This window comes from Nicrophorus vespilloides, unplaced genomic scaffold (genome assembly GCF_001412225.1).
Source record: "Nicrophorus vespilloides isolate i.1.1-1 unplaced genomic scaffold, Nicve_v1.0, whole genome shotgun sequence".
In the NCBI taxonomy this organism is placed as follows: domain Eukaryota; kingdom Metazoa; phylum Arthropoda; class Insecta; order Coleoptera; family Silphidae; genus Nicrophorus; species Nicrophorus vespilloides.
In genome coordinates this window covers 19,811-45,447 of record NW_017095652.1, presented here as the reverse complement: position 1 = coordinate 45,447, position 25,637 = coordinate 19,811, and the positions used below count along the sequence as shown (strand labels likewise).

Below are 25,637 nucleotides of genomic sequence, written 5' to 3'. Positions count from 1 at the left end.
ACAAGGATCACAAGAAACAACGCGCGACTACTACGGAAGTGCTAGACGCCGTCATCGTCTCCATCATTAAAAAAAAATAAAATACAAAACTTCCCCAGCATAAAATTATAAATGAAATAATAAGTTTCGTGGATATTCCTGAAGAAGAATAACAACAGCAATCATCAATTTATGAACATGGATAAATGAATTATGTATAATTAGTTAATCAACTGTGAGTGCTGTTTGAAAAAAATTCAAGGCAAGGACGCGAGATTATAACCACCACAGCGCAGAGATTACCTTTACCGAGTTACCATTACAGAAACAAAAAAAACATGTAAGAAAAGAGCTTCCTTTCTTTATTTCTATATTTATTTATTTACTTTATTCTGGGCACTTTTGTTTGCGTACGACTTGATACGTCTCAGCTTTTGTTTGTCGCACCATTATTGTTTTCCCGGAGACTTTAAATCTCGTTTCATTTACTTTTATTTTTATATATATATTTTTTTTCTTTCACTCTCCATCTCGCAACGGAGCATACCATTATTTTTATTTGTTTCCGTGACGTGCTGGGATTTGCACAATGAGCTATTAAAAATAAATATATAAATAACGTACGACTCGTGTCCGCACTAAAAAAAATATATACTTGAGTGCAGAAACGTACGTGTATTGCGGGGGAAAATATCTGTAATAATTCAGATGTATCGATTAAGACGAGGACTGGAAATTTGTTTGTCAACTGATCAAACGATGACAGATGGCAATCAAACGTTTGTGCGACTTCCATTCCATTTGTTATTGCAATATTATGTAAATAACATCAATCAAAGTTGACTGTTTATACTACCGCTAAGTCTGTCAATTAAATAAGTGCGGTAGTAAAAATGCAATAAACGAATCATCAGAAACGATTTAAAATTTAATTACATCTTATGTTGTTTATTACATTTTTTTTATTATTATTTATTTTATCACGAGTTAATAGAAATGTCTATTTAGTACTGTTAAAGAAGAGATCCTCATTGAATTGTTTACCAATATTTGAACGAAATTCCAATCTTTGTATCTGACTTCCTTGAATGGAATGAAAACGATAAGGTTGACTCACTTTATGTATCGACATCGATGGGAATGTAAGGAAGGTGATACAAATATATACGAGCTTTATCCAATATAATGCGACACACTTCGGTTCATAGAAGGAGAAAATCCAGTGATACAATAATGTTGTATATGTGACATTTTAGTATTAGTTTTGAAAAGTGATTTTTAAAATCATATTGACAATTTTTGTTGAAGAAACATAAAAATAAAAATGATTTGTTAATTAATTTTTAATAAGTTTAGTATTTAAAATATTATAAATATGTATTTAATAGAAACAAAAACAGATTAAAAAAAAATTGTATATTTGTGTTTTATCTAATGTAAAGCGATACGTTTTGACTGTATTTTGTCAAATATAAAAAAATAAGGAAACATTTAGTGAAAAAAATGTAATTGTTGATATTTTCTAAATATAAAGCGATAAATTCTTGTATAAAAATGTAAATAAAGAGAGGTAATAATTATACGTTTGAAAAAATAATTTTGAAATAATTATTTAAATGCTAGTGACGTACTTTTGAAAACAAGATACAAATAAAAGAGATATAATGATCATCAGTTTCATATTTTAGTAATTATTTTTAAAACAATTATTTCAATTTTAATAGTAAGTTTTTAAAATAGAAAAAAAAATGTTCGTTTAGTGAAAGGATTGTAAACGTTCTGTAATTTTTTTTAATGGATTAGTGATATATTACCCAATTTAAATTGATTATAAAAAGACGAAGCAAATTAATACAGACAATAATCATCTTTTTGGCATTTCCTTATTTAATTTGAAGAGTAATTTAAAAGTAATTTATTTGAATTACGATTTGAGTATGTAAAATGTAGATATTTTATTTTAATGAAACAATTAGTAAACACATCGTTAATTGTCATTCATTTTTAGATTTGAATCTATGATTTGATTCGAGGTTGAAGTTGACTCACTTTTTATATCGACGTTGATACGTGCCTTATCCAATAACACGATGCACATTTTCTTGAAAGAATGTAAAGCAAAGAAAAACAATGATCATCTTTTCGATATTTTAGCATTTTAATCTTTATTTATTAGTACAGCAATACCAAGCATAGTCCAGTTTCAGTCAGTCCGGATTCACGATAATCCGGTTTGAACAAACTAAAGATAAAAATAAGAATGAAATCTAAAAAATAACACACAAAGTTATCATGACCTTTTATATAGTGAAGTCTCTATCAGTGCGATTAGTCCGCACTGTGTGAGATATTGCTGTTATTGTTTAAATACTAACAATATAATTTCGTTGAATAGAAGCAAAACCATACATTAGACCAGTGATTCTCAAACTTTTTGGCCCGCTACCCCCTTTTGAAGTTTCTGCGACCCCCCGAAGATTGGGTATGTGTAGAAAAACAACCAGGATTGATCTGTCATTAATTTTTTGCGATCCCCCGATTTTTTTGAGAATCACTGCATTAGATGACTTAATTCATTTTTGCATTTTCTAATTGTATTTGACATTTTAATGATGCAATTGAAAATGTATACCAAAGTAATTGATTACATTTTAATTATAAGCGGAACATTTCAATTCGAGATAATTTACATTAATAAGTTGACATAATTTTAATCCTAGAAACGTTTATTTTTATACATTATTTTATGTAATTAATTTTCAATCATTAGTATTATAAAATACTAATATTGGCCAGACTTAGAGATTGCGTCCATTCAAAAATAAATGATTAACGAAAGTGAATATAAATCTAGTGTTTAAAATAGAGAAATTTTATTTAACGAAACATTAGTGAAAACATCGTTAACATTAATAGATTTGTTTAGATACGAATCTTCTGGATCGAAATGGCTATATTATGAGCGTTTAATGAATGGAATAGGTAAAAAAATCTAAACTATGTTTTAATTAATAAATATAAATGAAATAAAATATAATTGAATGTTTCTGTTTCTTAATGTAAACAACATTAAATACTCAATTAAGTGCATGACGAAAATACGTGTATATGTTTTTTATTGGAGAATTTCACAAACAATTTAAATAATCGCGTAATCAAGGACTGTCCGCATTGGTAATTTATTGACAACACATTTTTTTTTCCGATTTTCGTCGTGCTGCTGCATTCCTCCATCTTCTTCCTTTCTCTCCGTCTGCGTTCTGCGCTTGTCTGTATCTAATCTTCCTTTTGTGTCGTTTCTGGTTTGGTCAAGTGTGCGAGTGATTAGCGGCAGTTAAGGAGCCGTTTAAATGCATTTTGGCTGTTAACCTTTATTACTCCGCTCGTATACACAACATATATATATATACAAACACATAGTTCTGGCCTGGCTGTGCGAGAAATTTCAATTGAAGGCCGCCCATAAATATATATAAACCGTTGATAAAGTCGATTCGAAACTTCAAACTTTACGACTCTGGGAGGAAATCGCTCGCATATATACGTACACAAAATAAAATCGCATACACGTATTACTCAGAAACCATAAAAAAAATAATACGTAACGACACAACTGGGAAAAAATAAATAAATAAATGAAAGTATTATGCAATACTTCAATTGCATTCGATGTACGGGGAAATGTGCAAGGAAGTTGTAATGATTTTGATTCAATTTATTATTATGACGAATCAATGTCGAAATTGCGCGAATTTGATTGGTTATCATGGGGATTATAAACAATGTTAACGAGGATGATCAACTTTAATTATCATTAATATTTGATTGGTTGCCTTGGGGATTATGTGTAAAGTTAAAGAGGATAGGCAACTGTAATTAGGCGCGTTTTAATACGTTGATTACTATTATTAATTGAGCAACCACATTACGCTTGAACTTGAAATAAAAAATGTTATATTGAATTTATTTTATCGTTTATTTAAGCGGATTTGTGGTTTATTCCAATGAATTTGTAAAATTAAAAATCCTGTTTTTTTAAATTAAATAAACGGTTTTATATACTAGATTTAATATAATCGCTATATTAAGTGCGGATTCACTAAATGTCAAAACAAACTAAATTTTAATTCAGCATAATAAAAATAAATTCTAAAACAAATTGTACACAAAATTATATTTTTTTTAAATAAATGATCAGTTTTTTTTACACTCAAGTCTCTTTGAGTGCGTTAAGCGAGGTTTTACTGTATATATTTATGGTGGAAATTATTTGTTTAATGAGCTTTTCTTTAAATTAATTTCATAAAAATCTTAATATTTTGACTTGAATTTATTTTGAGTATGAGCATGAGGTAAGGCATCATGTAGTACAAAAACTGGTTAAAATCTCAAAATTTCTACAAAACCGGTTTAAACCCGTAAAAAATTTAATATTTTGTCTTGAATTGGTTTTGAGTATGAGCATGAAGTAAGGCATTAAGTAGTACCCAAACCGGTTCAAATCTCACAAAACTAGTGTTTGAATATCAAAAATAGGGATTTTTCAGTAAACTGAAATAATTTTTTCTAAATTCTCGAGATTAATGTTTTAGACCCTTTTTTTAGTTGGTTAAACCTGGTTTTCAAATTAGATTTTCTTAAAATAAAATGTATTTTAAAAACTTACGAATCCCAGTTTGTAGTAAGAAATCTAAGGAATAATATCAAATCCAAAAATACTGAAGCCAGATTTTTCAGTATTTGAGGCAACCAATAAAAGTATGACTAATTTCGGTTTATTATTTGAAATTATCAAACCAAGTAAAACTAATTTACTTATGAGTAAAGAATATTTTGTTAAGGCAAAATTGTAAATGAAATTACAATTTAAAAGTTATTCTATTTTATTTATAAAAAAAATGTTGGCCTATTTATGATTTCATTCAATTTTTACTTTAGTGTCAAATATATACGGATTTTAGTTATTATTATAAAATTTATTTGATTTTCTATAAATCATATTCGATTTTGTACAATTTTTTCAAAATAATATATATATAATTATAATTTATTGACCAAGGTAAAAAACAAACAAAAATAGAAATATAAATTTAAATAAAAATGAGATAAATCTGGCCATAAAATCATAAAATTTTTGGTATTTTAAAATTTTGAGGATGGAAAATATTGAAATACTAAAATTATTATAAAATATATTGAAATTCATATTACATTTATCAATTAAAAAAATTGTTCCTTTTTATAAGTTTATAATGAATTCAATATTATTTGAAATGTCGATATTTCCAAAAGTCATTTTTCATATGAACCTTAACAACCAACAAACTTGGAAACTACAGCGTAGTAGTTTAGTCCAACTGACATTTATGTCTCACGACACGCACAGTGAGGACGCAACATTATGTAATTTATTTAATCGATGAATGCTGCAGTTACATCTATTACAGCGTGTACATAAAACGAAAAATGGAACAAAACAACAACAAAAAAAAAGTGACAAGCGTAATTAGTGCGAATGGAAAGATTTTTGTAAACAGTTTAATTCCCATCGATGAAAGAAGGAGGGAGAATAAGGAAAAATGTAGGCTATAGTTAGACCTGCGTCCACAAAAATAGCCGGCATTACATAACGCCGGGAATAAATGATTCATGCAACAATGGACAATACAATAAAGAACATCACGGCCGTAGCACACCAATGAAAATTACGACCGAACCATCAACAATCTTATTTCAATGCATATCTAGATTTATACAATTTGTTATGCAACGTCGTTTATTTTTTGTGGCGAATATTCATTTTTTTTAAACAATTCATCTTTCGTCTTTCACGAATTTTGTGGAACTCATACATCGCAACGGTTTATGTAACCAAGTTTCAAAATATGCTTATTTTTTTTCTTTCTATTTTAATATCTCTGTTAATTCAGTTAAGTTTTATAGTGAAATCATTCACATTAAAAAAAAATGTAAATAAAATTAAAGTTCGCTCTTGGCTTAACCAAATAAAAAAAACTACTTGTTATATCTCTAGAATCTAAAAGTGAAATACCTAGAAATAGCAAACAACCTTTATGATGTAGAATTCATTTTATTAACAATTATTTGGGATAAAATTCTTTCAAGAATAAATGTAAGCAGTAAAACCTTAAAAAATCTCGTTTCCGAAACATTTTTTAAAAGTGTTGCTGAAGACGTAAGTTCATATAGTCAAGAACCCTTTAAACGTAATTTTTTTATGTGATTTGTGACAAAATAACTTAGATCACGACATATCAATTAGATCCGAACATACTACATTTCTAAAAATCTAACTTTAACATCTGATATTCTACAATTTATAAAAATCTGATTGCGCATATATTTAAATTCTGGTAGTATTTTTTACATATTAATACTAAAATTATATAAAAAAAACTCATTGAGCCAATCAAAATTAACTTGTGTAGATGAACAAAAGGATTTGGTCAATATCAATTATGAAAAAAATATTGAGAATTGTGCAGAATTGAAAGTAAGGATATTTGAATTATTTTCATACTTAGTTATTGAAAACCAATTTTGACATTTAACAACATAAATTTTGTTCTTTTAAATTAATTATTGGAATCACTCTAATAAAATCTAAAATGTACTGTTTTGTTTGGTATTGGAAATTCAATTTTTACTAAGAAACAAAACAATAAATTTCAGTTTTTTTAATTGCTTCAGAAACACGTTTTATATATTTATTTCATTGTTTTCTAATTTTTAGAGGAGATTTTTTTGATATGGTAAGGAAAAATGATTAATTTCATTATTATTACTGCCAGACCTTTAAAACTAAAATAACAATCTCTTCGCATAGTTCTTTGAACTAAAGCAACTTCTCCGTAAACAGACTATTTATTAGTTATTGCTTTAGTGGAAAGTTTGTCATTTTAGTTATAGAAAAGTATCAAAGTCTAAAATGACAACTGACACAAATAATTTCATCTGAACTAAACTTTTTTTCTAAAAGTGTCTGAAATGATACCTTTCACCTACGTAAAAGTCAATTGTTTTGAATAATTCTGATATCTTCTCTTGTATCAAAATTGCGGTTTTGTATGACCGAAACGGATCCAAGCAGCAATTTGTCACTTCGAAAATGTTAATATAGTTTCCATGGTGACTATACGAAAAAAAAGAAATATGATACAAATAAATATAATGATATACTATGGACAATGTGGAATTGATTGAACACTCGTTGCGCTGCAACAAATAACGAACGACGTGGGTATAAAAAAAAGGGTTGCAATCCAGAGCGTGCGTTACTTTGATATTACATTGGAATGCCAAAATTCACTCATCATCCTCTCTCTCTTTCTGTCTCTTTCACTATTTATCCTTCTCTTTCTCGTTATGCCTGCAGCGTGGGACTACGTAATGGGTTTTCAGGACGCGTGGGCAGAGGAAGAGTTCGAGTTTATTAATTCAAAATTTTCATGAAACCAATTAAAGTCAATAATAATAAACCGTTCCAAACTGTATATTGAATTTACCACTTTGGCGGAAAATTTGATTCCAATTAATGCATATTTATAAAAAGATATATACAATATATTCATATAATATATTGGAGTGTATATAGAAATTTGAATTAAATTTCGTTTCCAATATAAATGTATTGATTTGTGCAAATTCACAATAAATTAAAATTGGATATTTATTTGAATGAACGCGGTATAATAATGCATGCAGTCAAATAACGAAATACGTCTTTGTCCTTTCGAGGACGACATTTTTGCATCGTAATTACATTTGGTTTCTTCGAGCTCATCGTTGCTTTAAGTCGTGACTTGGGTGGCTTCACGTTTGTTTTATGTTTTGTTTTATTCGGTTTTTCTTGTTTTCTTTTCTTTTGTTTTCTTTTCTTTCTAAGTCGCAGTCAAGGGAACGAAAACCCGCACTTGGCAATTGCAATTATTTTCAAACATTCGCCCAAACGGCCTTCCATAAAGTTCACTCTTTCCTGTGAAAACTGGAAACAATTTTCTATTTTTGCAACGACAAATTGGAAGAAAAAAATAACAAAGAAATTAAAGTACTTTTTCACTTTTAATCAACATTTATGCATCGTAAAATTGCGATAATAATAGTTGTTTACAACTGTGAAGCTTTTAACTACATTTTTATTTGGTGATATTAATTCAATGTTTTTCTTTGTTATATAAATATGAGTATTTTCATAATAAAATATCAAAGAGTTAAAAATTATAAAATATATGTTAACCTACTAAAACACAGTGAATTTTCTTATATTAATATGAATATACTGGTTCTTTAAAACCATAACTAGAGATTAATTGTATATTAGTGAATATACAGTAATACCACGCATAATGTTTAAACTTATTGTTGGTATCATGAAATTACTATTACTTACATTTCTGCAATTTCTACCAACTTAAATAAATGTATGTCATTATATTAAGTTATTTGCCTTAGAAGCGAAGAAGAAGAAATAAAATCAAAGAAGTTAATGCATTTTTTCATTGTAAAAATGCAATAATAATAGTTGTTTATAACTGTGAAGCTGAATAAAGACGACAAAAATCAGTTATGTATTCATTTGAATATTCAATTAAAGAAACTTTTTGATTCGGTTTTTAAGTGTATCAATATGAATATCCTTGTGGATTTGATATTTTTGATTTCTACTTTAACTTTGTATTATAACTAGAGACCATAGACCAAATTGTACGTTAGTTTATTTTGGTGTACAGCAAACCTGGTATATTGCGGATTCGATCAGTGGGGATTCACTATAACACGGTTTGAAAATTTCAAAACAAACTAAATTTTAATTAAGAAAAATAAACAACATTAGTACACAATATTATGTTTTCCTTCTATTCATAGTCTCTTTTTATACTGTTTATCGATTAGTCCGGTTTTCAAATAGTACGGAATCGATTACCCGCAGTATGCAAGGTATCGTATTGGAGTTATTTTAATGCATACTGTAAATTTTTGTATTGAAAACTATAGTTCATTTCTTTGTATCTATTTTTTTTATCCATGCATGGATTAAGTTTGTGTAAATACTATATTTTTTAGCTGTTTGTGGTTTTATTTAAGAAAAAATATCATTTAATCAGAAAATATTTTAATTGTAACATTAAATTATTCTAATTTCTAAACATGATTTCAGCATTTTGTAACTAATTCGTTTTTTCACTTATATAAAATACTCAAGCACAGGACTTTGATACCTATTAATTAACAAGTCTATTTTTCTTGCACTATTTTGTCATTATTTGGAACGAAAACCAAAAGGGTGACTCAGTACAAATGTATTTTTAGCTACTAAAATGTATAATCAGGCTTATAACAAGTTATTTTTTAAATGACTACGATAAGAAGGACTTATCGAACGTAATCTCAACTTTCCTTTTCTGAGAAAAATAGCCATTTCTTAAAATAGCTTTGCATATTTTGGTAATCAATACAAACTTCTTTTCACTGAAACTTCTTTAAGGAGATTTTATCATGTTATCGGTAGTTTTACGTAAGAAATCAATTTCATAAGCCGCATTTCGTAAATATGTTTAATTTCTTGAATATTGAATAAATTAACTATATAAATTTCATTTTTATATTTTTTAAATATATTTTTTACAATAAATTTGTCTAAAGTTTTTGTTAACTCTATGAGGGGCTAGGAATTTCTAAATTTTTAGGCTCAATACATTTTTAGACAACAGAATCAGACAACTTCGTCAATTGAATCAACATCGAATGGTATAATTTATCAAGATTCATTCGTTAACTAGCATATTAAATGATAATTCCTGCACATTTTCTAGAAAATGATAATAATGCCCTACTAGGCATGTTCTAAACTCATCCAATTCTCACTTATCCAATTAAAATAAAGTAATCTTTACAATTGCTATTTTTACACGTGAAATGAATTTGACAACATAGCCGCTAACCAATGTGACAACTGGGAGCAGCCGTTATTAAAAGAGCCGAATTTGTCTACCACTGTTATATAAGATAATTTGTTTAAACTTAATTGATTCGATTGGTATTAATATATGAAAAAGTGTGTACATGAATTTGTAAATCTTTTAACTTCTTCCGTTTAGTTTGTTAATAGTTATGATAGTTCAAATATAGACTTAATTTAATATAAATATCATACCATTCGATTGAATCATCATAATAATTGTTGCGTGTTGCCAATTGAACAAACTTAAATTTATATAAAAATGAGCCACTTCATCGCCCCGAACGGTTGCAATTTGCGTTGAAATGAGTACCGATAATTGCCGCTCATTATGCAATTACATCATAAAATTACGCGTATTCGTTATTAAACACAGTTCAATTGTCAATGACGTAATTCTGTTCGATAACATTTCGTACTCACGATTCGTTAGTCGCCCAAAGCTTATACAGTTCCCTTTTCTTCCCTCGAGGTCTTAAGACTAAAATGGGATTAAAAGTTTCTTTTACTCGGCTCCCCCAATAATCCACTTTCTTCATTTACGAAAATCCGTTGCCAGCGATAATCACGTATTTATTATTAACTTCTTTTCGCGATTATCTGATAATCCGCTAAACTTAAACACAATTCATCTCAAATTACTGATTAGTTTCCCGTCCTTCTAAAACTGCCGATCAAGATCCACGCGGCAGCTGCAGAACCGATGGGGCAATGCTTCTAGCTGATTATTTTTAATTCTAAAAGACAAAAAAAACTCGTATTTCGAATTTGCGTCCTTCGCTCAAGGACATCCACAAACTTAATTAGCACACAAAAAATCATGAAAAACTTTATAATTACCGAAAGCTTCGTTAGTTAATTAATTAATTCATTAACGAATTCATGTCGGAAGAAAACGTAGGAAACATGTTATTCATTTTCAGCTGAAAATATTTTGTGTCAAAGGAGGAAATCTTTGAGATAAATTTTAATTTAGCATCACAATTTTGTTGTTGTTGTTGTTTTTGTCAGGCGCATTCGCTAATGCTGCCCTGCCTATACCACAATTTTCTTTTGGGAAATGCAAGTGGCATCTCTTTCACTTCTTCTGTCGTTTGAGTTCGTTTGGTTTTTTTCAAAGGCCTTTGAGAGGCGATTAATTTTTCCGGTCTGCAATTGTTTTTAACGTTTCCAAAAGTTGGCGTCGACATCATCAGTTTACACGCTGCTAAATGCTTCCCTCTCTTCGTTCTTCCATCGTTTTCCGTCTGCGCCATTCCCCGACCCTTACCACATTCTATTTTCATGCTTTAACCGGTCCTCCGGGAAAAACGTCGTTTTCCTTCCGTTTTCGTAACACACCGACACTAACTGCTATTAGACAGTTGCAATTGTTTTTGCTGCAAATAAGGTAACGCCGTTCTCCGCATTCCATTCTGAACTTCTGTTTCTAACTTTTCGTCCCGTTTATCGACGTCATTATTACTTTGAAGGTTTTCTCTATAAAAGTTTCATATACAGTGGAACCTCGCTTAACGAGTTTAATCCGTTTAATTTCCGGATTTTTACTACTATAGGGAAATACTCGTATAGTGAAATATATTCATAAATTCACAAGTTTTAAAAACGATGTAGGAATCCGGAACTTCTCTTCTCATTGTCACTCGTTATGCGAAACGTCGCTCGTTAAGCGAGTCATTTTTTTACAATTCATTTTGCTCGTTGAGCGAAATGCTCTTTAAGCGAGGTTCCACTGTATATGAATTGAATCAAATTAAATCAATACTTTAACGTATTTAACAACTGCTAAAAGTATTATTGTTATGTATACCAATTAGACTATATGTTTCCCAAGAACAAAATATCTTCTACTATTTAGTTATCTCGGTAAAATAAAATGTTTCCCGGGAAATCCGAAAATTTACTATTAATATCAATATTTTATTGCTTTTACCTATTGTGTGTAAAATTTTACCAAGAAAAATCAATTTATGTCTGCAAAAATGGAATCTGTTTGTAATATTGTCAAGGACCTTAAGTTAAGATTTTTTTCCTTTTTCTCAGAGAAACATTGTTTTTCCCGGGAAATTCGTTACATATTTATAAATTTAACTATTTTCCGATAACAAAAAAAAATCCGAGAAAAGTTATTTTCTGAATGTGTTTATAGATGATATTCATAAAGCTCGATGATAGAGAATCAAAAAAAATGTAATTCATAACAAAAAAAAACACATGAAAATGATTGTTATGATGTAACTGTTTCAAATATTGTTGTCAGTTGTACCAAGTACATTCACCGTATAAATCTGATTATATTTGATAATAATGAATCCCGATCACAGATTGAAATATTTTATATTTTTTTATGCGAATAGGTTCATTTTTCTCACAAATATAAACGTGGAAATTGTAAACAGACTTACATATTTCATCTCACTATATTTAGTTTCTTATGGACATTGCCGTAAGTGGAAGTACGTTTATTTAAGACATAAATGTCTGTCAGATGACAATATACTATTCTTTCTAATGTTTGAACTTATTGTTGCTATCATGAAACGACTATTACATAAGATGCATCCATTTGTACCAACTTAGATGAATGTATGTCATTATATTAAGTTATTACCTTAGGGTAAAGATAACCTAATAAATTGCGCTCAAATACTAAATACTCGATGCAATTTAAGGTGATTTTTTTTATACAAACGTTAATAATATAAATACAAAATTGAAAAAACACATTATGAAATTATTTATTTCAAATAAAAAAAACTGTGGGCAATCAAAATGAGAAAATACACATTGCATATAATAAATATCTAGATCCGTTTTCTTTAACTTAAAAATAGGTTATCAAATTCGACATATAGAACACCTCAAAATAAATTTAACTCACTGTTTAATTATTATTATTTATTTAGTTTTTGAGTTTTAGAAAACCGGTTTTCAACAATTATTTTATTTAATAATTTTATTTAAAAAGTGAAAACGTCTAAAAATAGTACCGTGTAAAACGAGGGATAGGTCTATTACAAATTTATCATAAAAACTGATTTAGAAAAGAATTGACAAACATTATTGCTTATTATGAATTTAACTTCAATGCAAATAAGGTAACTAACTAACTAATTTAGAAATATTATTTTTACTTGCAAATTGTGGATATAATATATAACAAACTATTACGTTTGTTTTTGTCTTCGCATAGTAAATAAGATCCATAATTAAAAAAGAAACAAAAATATATGTTGACCGTACAATAACCAAACCAGGAAATCCTGTATTTCCTAGTAGTATGTAATAAATAATGTGGAAATAGTGAATCATGTATATTCAAATTCGTAGTGTTTAATTTCATTGTGGTTATAATTGTATTATCATTATTGATAATTAGATTATTTTGGTGGACCGCAAGCATCGGTTAATTAAATGCTTGGTTAACTTATCGACGAATTAATATTAACGATAATTAATAATTATTTGCATGAGCGTATTAATAATATTTGCTTTAATTAAAAACGCTGGAGTCAATTTTCATACTAATGTTTGCATTACGTCGGTGGAGTAAATACAATGATTACGCGTTTGCTAAAGGAGCTGATGCGCAAATGGATGTTTTTCATTAATTTAGAAGCTCCCTCTTGCTCTTTATCTCCGTCTCCTCCTTCAGCTCCATTTACAGTCTCCATTGTTGTTGCATTATTACTGTTCGCGCAAAAACGAGATGATTTCAAATTGCGCTCTGTTCAAAGAATGAGTGTATTTCATCTTCGAAATGCAATTTACATTATCTTCACGACAACAGCGATAAATAAACTTTAATAAAGAAATATACAACCAAAAAAAAACGCGTAACTAGGTTAATTTTGGATTATGGTAATTGAACAGTCGCAAGGAAACAGGATTAAAGCTTTAATCCAATGCTGCTTTCAATGCATTTTCATTCAAACATATTGAACTAAGTAAAATATTTACATTATCAGAATATTATTGAATAGTTAACATAGACATATTCTATGTTAACTATTCAAGTTACGTTTGTTAATATACTGATTAATTCCGCCAATTCTTCTACTGATTGAAACCGCACTAATCGAGGACTTTCAAAATAAAACAAGCAAAAACAGACTTGACTGTATAAAGGAGAAAAACGAATAATTTTTTTTTTAGGATTGATTTTTGTTTTGCTAAAATATAGATGGTTTTGAAATTTTCAAAAACAACGTTTTGTTTTATTAATAATATAAAGGAGTAATATATACATAAATGTATGTTTAATTTAAATAATGCGATAATGTTTTTATATTGATTCTGTAGTGATTAAGACTATGAATAAAATTTGAGATAACAATAGTTGTGAAATTATTTTTAACTTTACAAAATCTTAGTATGATGAAAATATAAAAGTATTTTTAAGATTTCTGCAAACCTTCAATGTTGGAAAATTAACAATAGATTTATGGACACGACAATTTGACATTGTTCAGATTTCGTAAATGTGTTTATTTTGAAGGACAACTGACACAATAAATTTACAAACAATTTCCTATAAAATAAAATATATTCAATGTATTAAATCAATCAAAATCAAAAATATGGATTTTAAACAATATTATAAAGTTTTAATTTCCTTAATTTTTATATAATTTAAAATAATAATAATTTTGCATTAAGTATTTATTTATGTTTTTAGCTGACTTTAATAATTTTGAAAAGTGTCAGCTGCTCATCATTGTCCCAACGCGCGGAAAGAAAACCAAAAATAGAACGTAGTATCAAACCTTGTAATAGTAGCAGTCGTTTTTTTTATGTCGCTGCCAAACAAATATGGGTCAGACAATCCAATGTCGCTGTGGATGTGATATATCCTCCGTCTCTGAGGATGTAAAAGTCTTTAAAGATATATTCAAATCCGCAGTTAAGTATCGATTCTTCATCAATCGTCCCATCTCCGTCCGCTAGCTTAAGGGATAACCGATCGCATTGACGCCTCACTATTTACAGTCATTCATCGTCATGGTAACCACATGTTACGTGTAACAATTGTCCACGATGGTCGTCGTCAGGGACCATAAATAGATCAGATTTTTGTATTATTCATTACGCGGCGCGAATAAACTCACAACGAGACGACACACACANNCGGCGACGTATCGATGTTACTTCGGAATTAATTCGAAAATAATGGCTCGTTAAACATAACAGCAAAATATCCCATGGGCAAAAACAAATTTACCATTTCGTGTCATCCAGTTTTCGATTTCGCTGGTAATCCTATCGCATGTCTCTACCCCCGAAATGGAGCCTGAATTATGCATCACCTTGTAGATAATGTATTGCCACTCAGGGGCCATTATCAAGTCAGGATTAGCATACAACTAGAGGGTAAACAGATTCTATCGTGCTATTTATTGAGTCAGTTACTGTTCTTACTACAAAATATACAAAATAAACAATCTACAAAAAGCGCAGAGAAGTTTAATTGGCAGTTTATAATCAACCTAATGGGAATGACACAAAAATAAATAATCAATAATCTATTTGGTGGTATTAGAAAGGCTATTTGCTGAGGCTAATTTTATTGGAAAATCAGCGGTTGCGAAGAGCTTCGAGCGGGACAAAAAAGAGAAGCTTTAATACCCATTTATTCCTGCAGCTTTTGTCTGTGCCGTCAGCCTGAATCGGTTTCGCCGTTATTACGCTTCTCTTCCCGTCATTTCGTTTCGGATTTTCGTTCTGGTCCTTTTTTTTATATATATATGTGTGTATTCCCTTTTCGGAGGCCGTGTGTCTCATCTATTGCTTTTTGGGGGGTGCGATAAAGGCAGAAAAAAAGGTCGGAGGCCCGGGGAAATGGACAATCTTTCCGGATTTTCGATTATTGTCGTCCCGAGTCGACACTTTTTTGCTGCGTTTGCTATATTATCGTTATTGTCACGGCTAGAAATTGGATAGGGGTGAAGAAATAATAATCTACTAATCTAATTTGAGCTGTTGCGAAATCAAGATAATCGGATTAGACGTTTTTATTTTTGGAAACTTTTCTAGGGAATCATCAATATAAGTAATTCCAAGCGCAATTTTATTAGAATTGGTGAGTAAAGTCTAAAGCAATTAATTCATCTTCAATTAATGTGTTTAAACATTGTTATTTAAAGTTTAATTAATAATACAATTATTACATCGATAATTACATAATGTAGAAAAATAAATATATATTGCAAATTCATTTAATCATCATTTACGGCAATGTTATAACTAATTATTGATATATTATGTGAAAATAATAATTATATACATTTTCTAATTGAAATTAATGGGATGTTGTTACAACAATATTCACTATAGTGACAGGTTAGAAAATTACAAAACAAAGTACAATTTAATTGAGTAAACTAAAAATAATTTCCAAAAACATTAGTATATTAGTCTACCCCATTTTAGAGTTAAGTTTCTTTTTGTATTGTTTATTTTTGTATGTGTTAAAGTTAAAAAAAATATAAAACAAATTACTGATATGCAAAAAGAAGTGCTTATTCATGGTCACCGATGCACACTCACCTTTTTGATACGACACTAAGGTCTCCACCTACATCAGTGGTTTCAAAGTTAAATTTTATGCAGGCACTATATGAAATCAGCTTGTTTATCAAAATGAGAGTGAACGTACAGTCAGCACTTTAATAGCAGTTGCACACATAAGCTCAGTACATATTAAAATATCTTTAAAATTATAAGCACTGTATTTAAAGATTGCTTCGGGTTGTTCGACTTGTAAATCTGTACACAACTTTCTAGACTCTACTAGCCATGTTCAAAAAGTGCTATATTGCATGTACCACCGTCCTTCAAAGAGTTAATGACAAACAGTGTGAATGAAGAAGTATTACAAATACGCCTATCACTCGTCATACACGGTATTTTCTTTACAGGTTTTCACATAAAAAAATTAAAAAATAAATGTTGAAAATAAACTGACCATAATCAAAAGGAACATTTTTAACTCCAATCTATATACTATTCCATCTTAATTATAAGATATAGTTTATATTTATGGCACTAGGTGGAAGTTATATTTCAATCTGTCACATGGTTCATGAATCGAACATGTGTAACGCGTGCTGTGAATGTGAACGGAGATATTTTTATTGTTGTAAATAGTGTGGTTGTGTTTTTTTATAAAACTGCTTCAATTGTGCATCAGTTTATTTTACTGAAGGTGATATTATAGAACTTGTGGCTGATAATGATTCGAGTGAATATGATTGAATAGGCATGGTTGATAAAACTAGTTGATAATGTCCTGAATTGTGATGAAAATTGGGTAATCATTATGTACAAAATGACTCAAATGTTGAACGAACTCTTCGATTCCAACGTGATATTAATCACTGCTTGTCTCCATATGATGGGGTCTAAAAAGACCTATTTCATTACCAAATTTCCTCGAGGTGTAAATGTTTCTACTTCTACTACTTCAAAGATTAAATAATTTTAACTGATAAAACTGACATGGAACCAGTCATCAACCATTGCAATACCTATTTTTATGAATCTTTTAGATTTCATTTTTTGTTCCTTAGTTGGTATATTGAGATTAGGGAACAGTTGTCTGATGGTACATGATGATTTATTAATTATAAATTATAGATATTATTTATCAAATATAATTATTCTCATGTTTACTAACATTTACTTTATTGATTCTCCAAATTGAAACCATGCTAATCATTTAATTAGCATGTCTTCATTTTGAAAATATCTAGATAAATCTGGTGGAAAATGTATGATTTATCAAGTTATGTCCATTAACGTATTAACTAACAACATACCGGACAATATTTATATAATAATACTTGTTATATGTATTGTTGAAAGGAAAGAGAAACAATACAAAATTACTAACAAAATTACAAATATCTTGGGTAGAAAAACTTCTGACTAAATTAAGGAGAATAAAAACTAGTAAATAAATAATTATATATAAGTTAGAGAATATTAATTAACTTCATATAAAATTAAATTAGTGTCCCTTTTGATATGTATAGAAGCATGTGTATTATATATTATGTTTATTATTATAGGACATATTATACATGAAAATAATTTAAATTATAATTTAACATTATATTTACAATAAAAAAAACTGAATTATATTTTGGAATTATAAGTTTTTTACTTTTGACGTACATAAACATACATGAACCACGTGACAAGGAGACATATGCATTCATATAGTATAAATACAGTTGAGAGTTGAGTTTCACTGTCATAGGTTTCCATGGTAACATCCCCATAACATACTACACCATTGCTCTACCCAGACAACTAAAAAGAATCCTTCAGTTTGAACGCAAATGCATTCGCAAAATCCTTCGCCTTCACTACCGACACCCTCTTCCACCCTCTATAACCTGGTCACCTTCCCAAACATCCTCGAATACATTAAAAAACTCCAAGGCCGACTCGCTTCACGCATAGCCCTTCAAGATCATCCCACCCTCTCACTCTTCAAACCCCCTTTAGGGGCAACATTCTCCAAAGTCCCAAAGGAAAAAATCCCTCACCCCCCTGCCGTGCTGGCGTCCTACGCTAAATCCAACGACCCCACATTAAGCAACTTCTCCAAGACTTTAAAAAACACTCCCCCTCAGTGATGTAAAACATTCGTTTTTTGTGCAGTGAAGTGATTGTTACTAATATTTATTTGTGTTCTTATTATTTGTTTGTTTTCTTATTATTATTGTTGATTTTTTTTTGTAAAACTTTCTGTTATTAAGAGGCTGAAAGAGGCTAAAGCCCATAACAGTCTGCATTTTTTGTATCACACCCTATATTATGTATTATTTAAATTTTATAAATAAATGATACTCATTCAACCATGGTAACATTAAAAATAAAAACTATATTATATTTTGCAATTTTAAGTTTTTTACATTTGACATAAACATTTTTAATTTTTGGTTAGAATAAGTTCGTATGAAAAATTGATGATTTATCGAACACTTCAATTTTATTTATTTCATGAGTTTCATGTTTAAGATTTAGAATATTCAATAAATTTATTGACTTATAATATGAATTAAACAATTCTTCGGTTAGGAATACCTCGCATAGTGCGGATAATAAGTTCCGCCAATCTATTGTTAAATGTGACCTATTCTTATAAGTAAGCTATAAGAAAATAAATGTAAATAAATCGATCTACGACAACTATCAAATTCAAGGTTTCGAAGTGAGTAAAAATTTGACCCTATCCAGGAAGTATTAGGTTCAACAGCAAACCGATCATTCGCACCAGTTGTTACGCTTGTTTCCAATTGCGTAATTGCGCATTGTTATCCTTGAGCGATCTTGAGGCGTCGAAGTGCAAGTACAAATTTCCAAAGCAAAAAAAGGAGAAAGATATCGAAGAATTGGTCGTGTTTACCGCACCATTGTTCGGATTTATGCGCATTCCATTATCGTTGAAAAAATAAATAAATAATTGAATACATTGCGGATGCGGAATTTCTACTTCTATTTTTACCTCAGCTCCGTCTTTTTCCCATGCGCCTATTAAATTCATTTCCGTGCGATGATGTTCTCTTACCGTTCTAGTTTGTTGTGGTTTTTGCAGTTTGTTTTCTTTTTATTCCACCTTGATGGGAGGGTTGTTTGGTTGTTTTGGGTTGCCAGAAAGCGAACGAAAACGAAACGTCAGGTGTAGAATTACACCCTCGCACGAGATGTACAATTGAAGCCGTTATTTGCTGCTCGAATTCAACGCTACAAAACACGGAACTTGTTTTTTTTTGTATTGGAAAATTATACATGAAAACAATATTAAAATGTATTTTCTTACATCATTTATAAGCTTTTTTGTTATACCGCATACAAAATATGCGTGACAAGAGACATTAATATGTTTCAGGCGTGCCAACTACTATACCTTTATATGGTATAACTGCAGTTGACAGTTTGATTTCACTATCGGTATCCACGGCAACCGATTGTAATTAATAAGGTTCTGATCAAATTTCCGACAATCATAATCTCGAGAGTCTTAAAATTCCTACACGTGTTTTGATACTGTCGGGAGTCAGTATCAAAACACCGAATATTTCTCTCTAATGCAAGAAACCCATTTGTGTAATAAGTATGTATTCACAGATATTCATTTTTGAAAATGAATGTTACATAATATCGATCTTTGTTTTATTCACGTATTAAGTAACAAGACTCTTTTTTTAAATTAATTTGATTTATCTCTATTTTGATACTGTCGGGATTTGCAGCGTCAGGATTTTAATACTGTCGGGATTATGGTTGTCGGGATTTTCATTGTTGGGAATTTGACATAAAATATATTCAGGACATAGGAGGACACAGATCGAACTTAATCCTGCAAAAAAAGTAATATATTTTTTGTATTGTATTATATATTAACATTGTTTTTTTACATCATTTGCAACTTAATTTGTTAAACCAATATTAGTAATTATCAGGCATGCCAACTACTATGCGTTCATATGGCATAACTACAGTTGACAGTTCAGTTTCACTGTCATCGGTTTCCATGGTAACCGATAGTAATTGCTATGCCTAACATATATCGGTTTCACATTATACATAGTGAGAACGCAGCTTTAGAATATTAATTGAATTTGATTGAAACTAATTAGATTTGACGCAATAATTGATTTAAACATATTTGTTTATGCAATACGTTAAATCTAATTAAATTCTTAGAACGTTTAATAGATAATTATTTTTAATAACTAAAATTTGAATAAGTAATTCTTATTCCACTTATGTATTTACAGCACTGCCATTAATAGATTTTTTTTATTATAACGTTTTATTATAAATATATGCCTTACATCACAAAACATTTATAAGTAATTTTAATTCACTTTGAATATGATAATCCTTATATAATATTATCATATTAGTAATAAAATGAGAAGTATCTACAATTTTCTTTGTGCTCTTTTATTGTAATTGACTTGATTTAATGATTGTAACCCATAATTGACTAGTAAAAACTGATTTCATTATCATCTCATATTGAATTTTTATGTTTAATTGATAATTCTGATTTGATTCTTAAAAATCTGAGTATTATTTTTCATTGTTCTCTTATCGTTTGCACTTATTGTTTCTGTTTTTACTCTATAAAGTATTTCACATTTATTTAATTTAATAATTTTGAACATAATTTCGACTAATTGGTAGAAAATAAATGTACACTGAACCCTCCTATAATGCGATTAACTTTTAAAATCATTCTATAACACGATTAATTGGTACTACGTTCTCACGTTATACGAGGGTTTACTTTATTTTTTAACATAAAAACCATATCTCGAAATTGATTTAATAATTTTTATTGATATTCAGAAGCAAATTACAGATAATATTGTATAATCATAATCCCAGTAGTGAGTACCGCCAATAACCCGGACTGAAACTTGAAACTGGTGGTTGTATAAAATGAAAAAAAAAAAGATTTATTTTATGTAATATTGTTTTTAGAATTTATTTTCCTGAATTAAAATTTCGTTTGTTTTGAATTTTTCAAATTATATAGAGAATCGGGACAGATTGAAACCGGACTACGCTAATATAACTCCTTTGGATGTAATTTACTATTCTTCTTTTATTACAATCAGAAACTTTATGTTAACCATATTTTTATTCACAAATAACACTAAATGGTAGAAAATATATTTCATTTTTAATATAAAATAATAACATGGCTATTTTTCATCTTTTTTTGATGATTTCTTCATGAAAATGACTTGTGCAGATGTAATTGAATGCTTTTCTTTTATTAGAAACTTTCTTTTTAACATAAATTTTGTTAATATTATTAAGAATTGTTTTCATAAATACGATTAAAAAATATTGTGGAATTTGCTAATGTTGCAATTATAGTAACATGTGACTTGTGATATTATTTGATTTAATATTATTTTATAATAATTATTGGGTCAGTTCTTTTTCTGTATTATACAAATGATCAGAAAAAAACACGAACCAGTATAATTATTTGTTGGGCATTGTTAATCTATTTATAGATATAGATTTGTGTATGATTAGTAAAAGTTTTCAAAGACTTTGGGTATAATAAGAAGATAACTTATATAATACTATTTGTTCTGCAGGTTTTTCGGGTTTCTGAATTATTAAGTCACGCACATAAACTTTCTATTGCACAGGAAAAGAGTAAGTACTTAATATTGCATCGAATAATTAACTTTTATTAGAAGTTGCATTAGTAGATTAACTATAATTAAATTACAATTTGCCGTGTTTTTGTGTTTGATATTACTGATTATACACAAAGCTACATTAATATTGTCATGGACCTTAGTTACTATACCTCTTCGGCATCTCTTACATAACATAACAACAAAATATGTATTATTTAATCCCAATTCTAATATTTGTTTCGCTATACCAGGGGTGGACTAATACAGCCTTTTTGATAAGACATTTCGGCTCATAGTAAAAATGGTACATGCCGCTCCAAAAAGTTTACACAATACCTAAAGTACCTAAGTTATATATGTAAAGTCCAAAGTTATACGTAAGGTGATCTTATAAATTATAGTAGGTCATTTCGTCGGACATATTGATTTATTTGTTATACTTATTTGTATTCCTCTATTATTATCTATGTAGGTCTCTTCTGTATTCATAGAAGACAAAATTCATTAGAGACAATAGCAATATAATACGTGTCCCAATTTGGAATATCGTATTTATGTTGGCCCGTTTCGTTACGGATAAAAAAGAGAGGATCGTAAGGTTGTTGTACAAAGCAATCTAAGCATTGATCAAAAGGTTTTTAATGATTCAACCGAACAAATGTTCTTTTCCCTGTTCCGTTCCCTTTTTATTTCCTCTTACGCCCCAAATCGTTGCATATTTGATGAAAAAAGAAAATAAAGACTTCCTTGTTCCGGGATCTGTTCCAAAGGAAGTATTTATCATCATCCACCCTCCTTATTCCTCCACCCGATTCCTATTTGTTATGCAAATTGCAAGGCAGATGTTTTCAGAGCTTCAGCAATACCACCATGATTGTTATTGCCATTATTCTTATTCTTCTTATAACTATCATCATCTCAGTCTTCGGGGAGAGACCGAAAAGCCTGGATGACGACGGGAAGGGCATATTTTATCCAGGTCCCATCCATTCTCCTCGTCGTTTCCGTCGCCATCTCCGATTATTATAGTAGCGCCACTACAAAAGGGACAGACAGTTGGGACGAGACAGAGCGAGATCCTCATCGTTTCAACCGACAATAGTTCCGCCGACTTGAAAGGACGAACGCCACAATACTAATAATAAATTTAATTTAAAAGGGGTCGAAAAATCGATGCTCTTTTCACAAACAAACGCGACTTCAGCAAACTAGTTAAAATAACGTGATTCCTGCTTTTTAAATGGCAAGTGCGAATACTACGTTAAACTCGCAAAGTTTACTTAAAGTTGAGTAATTAAATGATGGCGCTGGAAGCGAAGGATTAAACTATTTTGGAAATTAAGTTTGCAAAGTTTTCCACGTCGAAAATGAAACGAAACTTGCATTTTGGAAGTTGGTGGTTTGCGGTTTATTTCGTTATTTGCTACTTTGATTGAGGTATGCTTTATTAAGTAAAAACAGGATCCGTGGGGGTAATTTATGTAAGTAATAGCGCGGAAAATATGTCTGGAAGTTAGCGAGACTTAATGGTCGCTCGCTCGCCATGAGCGGAGCGATAAAATTTAAATAATTGCGAACGCCCGCAAAATTGTACTTCCTCCGTCTGCCGAGATGCAGAATCCTTCAAGCTCTTTCCTTTTTTCATTCCTTCTTGTCCACCGTGTCGAAGATGAAGGAGATTTTTAGGGCGTCGTAAAGGAGGGAGCCATCTCGTGGAAAGTTTTCAGGAGAGAGCGAGAATTTTACGAGCCACGAAAGGCAGCAACAAATTTATTAGCCGTAACATCTCCAATTCCCGATGGCCCCGTTCTCTCCCATCCAATTCCACCCTTAAATAATGCCTTCCTAATTAAACCCAATGACTCGTACACCTAAAGAACCGTTTTTGCTTCATTCCATCCACTCCACAAACACATTCATCCCATATAACCAAAAAAATAATCATTTCTATAATAATACAATCTGAATTTTGAAATTATTTATATTATAAATTTTATATACATTTTTATATCATTATATTAACACTTTACCTACGGCTGTCGTCAATCAACGATTTGATGAATTATGCTGAGATACAGTTGTCACCAATTGACCACTGTATATATTATTATAAGATTTATTATCTCTGAATACAAACTACTTATTTTACCTAGATGCATTGACTGCATTTATTTTATCTACTTTTTATTTTCGAATATAGGTGTAGTAGTAATATTTCATTTAGTGCTATATACTTGCAATTTGCTTATAAAAATAATTATTTTTGATCGCATTGAAAATTATTATTAAAAATGTCTTGAGTCAAATTTAACAAAAACATGGAACTCTGCTCCTAGAACTGAAAGACAAAGTATGGAAACCATTGATCATTTAGCTGCATTAAATTTTATGAAAAAAAGACAGAGAATTTGCCATATATGCTGAAATACTGTTCGAGGTGGAAAAAAAAGATAATTTATTACAACTTGGTCTCCCGAGTGTAATAGGACTTTTTATATAGGACTGTTACAAAATGTATCGCACAAGAATAAATTTAAAAAAACCTGAAATAAATAAAATAAAATGTTCAAATTATAAATATTGTGTTATTTATATTTCCAGAGATTTTAAATTTATTGTAGTTCATAATATACATAACTATATAAAATTTTTCAATTGTACAGCCAGTTTTGTGAATATATTTTAGTAGTTAAAGAGTTAAATAAAATTGAAAAAAGAACATTTATTACATTAAATAAACAAAAGTTTATTAACTCTCTTTCTTTTTACAAAATTTTGAATATTAGGATATGAATTTTTCACTCTATTTGCAATTTTTAAAATGAATTTGTGCATCATTAAATTAATAAAGTTTATTGTATACATTAAGAAGAAAAATACATAAACATGTTAACCATACTCTTCCTACCTTTTTATATAATTTACAATATTTGTATTTTGAAGTAATTTTTAATATTTCTAATTTAGTTACGATTAATTTAAAATAATTTTCAATATTAAAAGTTTAAGTATAAATTTAAAAAAAAAATAGTTTTTACAATTTTTACGTCATGTTATCAAATTTACACATTATTTTTTAAAATTAATCTTAATACAACAATTTTTAATAAGAATTATTGATATTATACAGTAAAATCTTTTTTTGTGTATAAAAGAATTCGCACAAAAGAATATTTGAACTTTTCATAAATTCTTACATGTTACAAATAACTTTGTATATAATACAGAAACTTTTTTTATGCGGTGGATAGGTACCGCAAAAAAAATCGCACTTAAAAAATACGTCAAAGATTTACGATGTACGAGAAAGTGCATCCAAACTAAATAAATAATAAAATTACACAAGGAAACATTTAATTTCTCATTGTACAAATGGAGAAATTTTCAAAATGCACATACATAATTCACTGCTACTCATGATAATCAAAAACACGCATCTTGTTGTGATAAATTGGTTCAAAATCGACTAACAGAATCGTTTGAACAGGCTGTACATA

The 25,637-nt window shown here is 29.3% G+C and overlaps 1 long non-coding RNA gene across 1 annotated transcript in view; it reads left to right on the top strand.

Moving 5' to 3' along the window:
* Positions 1-6: 6 nt before the first annotated feature.
* The window catches only part of LOC108559089, a 41,013-nt gene continuing 15,382 nt past the window's right edge, over positions 7-25,637 (top strand). Inside the window, exons 1-2 of the long non-coding RNA XR_001890927.1 lie at positions 7-319; positions 22,093-22,153. This is a non-coding gene — a long non-coding RNA (uncharacterized LOC108559089). The remainder of the gene's footprint in view (positions 320-22,092; positions 22,154-25,637) is intronic.